The sequence below is a fragment of the Poecilia latipinna genome, unplaced genomic scaffold (genome assembly GCF_001443285.1).
Source record: "Poecilia latipinna isolate Pla-1442-1.1 unplaced genomic scaffold, P_latipinna-1.0 Scaffold1774, whole genome shotgun sequence".
Lineage (NCBI taxonomy): Eukaryota > Metazoa > Chordata > Actinopteri > Cyprinodontiformes > Poeciliidae > Poecilia > Poecilia latipinna.
The window spans coordinates 25145-27950 of record NW_015114390.1 but is presented as its reverse complement, the minus strand read 5'-3'; the positions used below and the strand labels follow the sequence as shown (position 1 = coordinate 27950).

The following is a 2806-nucleotide window of genomic DNA, read 5'->3' as shown; positions in this document are numbered from 1 at the left end:
ACCTAACTGCCCTGCCCTGCCTCATTAGAAAACAAGCCTAACTGGAAAATCGCCTTAAGTGGCCCAAATTAATGAAAGCTTCACGTCTGGTGCTGAGTCATCTAAAGGCTCGAGTCTGTGCGACGTCACCACAAAGGAAATGGTTGCTCCATAAACTGTCAGTGGTCATTTGAGTAGCCATGTAGAGACTGACACTTACCCTGTGTGCATCACTACAGGTCAAGGTTTTCACTACGGTGCTGCGTGAGCATTGAGTTGACCCTTCCTTTGTCATGCTTGGGAGAACAGTAAAATTAACGTGTTTACATTTGAAATACTTGGCTTTTCGTCTACTTTCGCCAACAGATTGATGCTGGCCAGCTGGCTCATGAGGGCTGGGCTATTATTTAAGACTTCAGAGGTTTTTTGCTCTTCTACGTTGTGCTGGCATTTTGTTTTGGTGGTCAGTCTTGATTTAGAATTCTGACAATATCTGTATTTCATACCTTCCCATGGGTGATTGGGTGTTAGCAGTCATGTTTTAACATTCATGTTGGTCAGCAGGGGCTTTGACCCATCCCACCATGACGCTTGTAAACTCTCCGGTATCTCTGGTCTTGTGGATACAGTCAATCAGCACAAAGGAAAAATAAGTGGCGGTTCTAGATTGGCTGCCTTGCAAACTCCAGCCAATCGGATGTGAAGTAGCATTGCACAGAGATATTTCATCTTCCAAAGCTGCAATCTTTTGAGTATCTTAGGTATGATGTATTAAACAATTTGCAATAGCAGCTTTTCTGCATATTCTGGAATCTGTATTTTCACAGAAGTCCCTTGTGGTTTTAACAATGTGAAAAAGTTGAAGAGGTACAAGTAACCTTGGCAACCAGTGTAAATAAAGAATAAATACATAAAAATAATGTCAAGACACGAAATGATAAGGACAGTTATTTTAAGATATTTGCCAATGTTAATGTATGATATGAGTTTATGACAGTATATTATTGATATGTTTCACATGGCACCTTATAAATGCTGTTTGTTTTTTTAATTGGTGGCTTTCTGATTAAAAGATAAAAGTTCAAGACTGAATTCTGGAGACGATTCAGAAAAGTCATTTTCTCTGTAATGAAGAAGATTTCCCTTCTTACCTCCCTCTGTGTGTCCATCCAGTCTGGCCACGGCTCCGACTCCCCAGGCCAAAGACTGAGGTTGGGATGATGAGTTTGGCAAAATAAGGAATCAGTAACACAAATAATTTCTCTATCAACACTTCAGTCTCCCACAGAGAAACTGCAGTGAGACGAGAAGTGAACGGTAAATGCTTTCAAAAGATGAGAGACAGATGGTTGGACTGCTGGAAGGAAAAAAAACAACTTACTACCATTCAATTATATTTTTATGCTTTAAATGAATGTTTTTTCTGAAGTGGTTTCAGGTGTTCACAGATTTCAGCTGATCATGTTGGTCCCTAACTCTTGTGAATACTAAGAGTCCACCGTCCTCAAACCTGGACTGAGTTATGGTTTGATTATAAATTCTTTGTAAAAAAAAAAAAAAAATGATTTGTGAAACTGTAATTCTATTCACATAAGCAGAAAAGTGGGGATTTCTAATTTTCTCCCAATTTAGCTAACTTCCTGCCTTGTTCTTACAAACCCATGATCATGTCTCATCTGGTCTCATGAGAGGAATCTATTTTCACATATTAGTTTGAAAGAATCCACATAAAATATATAACAATGCAATGACTTAAGGGTTTGTAGCTCCTGTCTTGGTTGTTTGTTGACCATTGTGTAGCTTTATCATTTTATGATTAAGTCTGATTGTTTTTTTTTTTTTTGCTTTTTTTTTCATATTTCTCAATCATTTCAAAAATATTTCAGCCAAACTCTTATTGTGACACATTATTTTGTCAGTAACGTCCGTCTCTCTCGTGTCTGCAGGTTGTTGGTTCATGTCTTCATGCTGGGCAGCTGGACGGTGCTGCTGGTGGAAGCCGTCCTGACTGGCGCCGTCTCTCTCTGCTCACTGATCCTGTTTGTCACTCTGGTTCACAGCAACTGAAGAAAAAGCAGCAGGCCGTAAAGCTGCGTTATGGACCATCGATAATGAAAACAATAATGAATAGAAAACAAATCTGCCTTCTAACTATTTATTCTGATATTTTGTTTTGGCATTTGAATAATCAGAATCTCGTCTCCAGCCAGGCACCAGAAACCTTACTGTCCGTTTTGAGAGTCATTGATGTTTTGACAGGAGAGTGGAGGAGCTGAGGAAACAGAACAAATTTTAGAAACACAGAGACAAACACAAGTCATTAAATACTGAAACTTTGTTGAGATGTCTGAGCAGCTTTACCTGTTACATCCAGAGTAATGGCGTCAGGTGAGGTCCATTTCCCCAGCGGTTGGTCTGTCTCAAACCTGAAGTGATACTGGCCCAGCTTTACACCCTGAGTCTGAACTGAACAGCTGGAACAGCTTCCCCCGGCGTAGCTAGAATGCAGGCAGCATGTCAGTAACGTAATTTTACTGTAACAATAACAGCACTTGCAGTTCTTCTCACCACGGTGAGACGGGTTGATCTGGTTGGGGTCAGTGTGGTGAGCAAACTCCCTGTGACCCTCAACAGAAACACGGACCCACATAACGCGCCTCACATTGTGACCTGGGGAGTTTTACACAATGTGGTTGTTCACTGAAACATATCCTGAAACTATAAACAACAACATATTTTACTGATGCTTTATGAGATTCACTGACACAACAAACTATTAGTGTGAAGTGGGGGAGGGGAATCAAACTTTTCAGATTTCTTATACTAC

At 40.2% G+C, this 2806-nt stretch overlaps 1 long non-coding RNA gene across 3 annotated transcripts in view; it reads right to left on the bottom strand.

The window, feature by feature from the left end:
- Positions 1 to 2340: 2340 nt before the first annotated feature.
- Positions 2341 to 2806, bottom strand: part of LOC106965140 (uncharacterized) — a 5315-nt gene continuing 4849 nt past the window's right edge. For all 3 annotated transcript variants that reach the window (XR_001428560.1, XR_001428561.1, XR_001428562.1), the window contains 2 exons: positions 2548 to 2649; positions 2341 to 2477 (listed from right to left, as the gene is read on the bottom strand). This is a non-coding gene — a long non-coding RNA (uncharacterized LOC106965140). The remainder of the gene's footprint in view (positions 2478 to 2547; positions 2650 to 2806) is intronic.